Raw genomic sequence first — 542 nt, forward strand, 5'->3', positions numbered from 1 at the left:
CTAAAAATTTTAAAGTTTCTAAGCTATTAATTATTTTCTCATCACATGTTACAGTTATTGTTGGTGTAGTACCTCTAGATGTATAGGATGAATATTTTGTGTCTTCCTGAAATTGAGAGTGATATCACTCACAAAAAACCAGACAATGATACTTTTAAGAACCTTGTTTATTATTTCTTCTGCTAGTGTGTGCGCTTAGATTCATTACAATACTATTGTCATCAATAAAAATGAACTAATTAGGCATGTATATTAAACAGAAGATCATTTTCATAAATAAGGAACAATTGCATATCTAAGACTGAGCTCTGGGGAATACCATATGTGATTTCTCCCTAATCAGAAGAATTTCCCCTGATTACATTGGCTGAATTACTGACTACAACTTTCTGCGTTATTCTGGTTAAATATGACATTACCTGTTGTTTGGTATATCATCAATTTCATAAAATTTCAGTTTATCTAGGAGAAGGTTTTGATTCACACAGTCAAATGGGTTGGACAGGGTGGACAACATACCAACTGCAGCTATTTTGTTATTC

This window comes from Schistocerca piceifrons, chromosome 4 (assembly GCF_021461385.2).
Source record: "Schistocerca piceifrons isolate TAMUIC-IGC-003096 chromosome 4, iqSchPice1.1, whole genome shotgun sequence".
NCBI lineage: Eukaryota > Metazoa > Arthropoda > Insecta > Orthoptera > Acrididae > Schistocerca > Schistocerca piceifrons.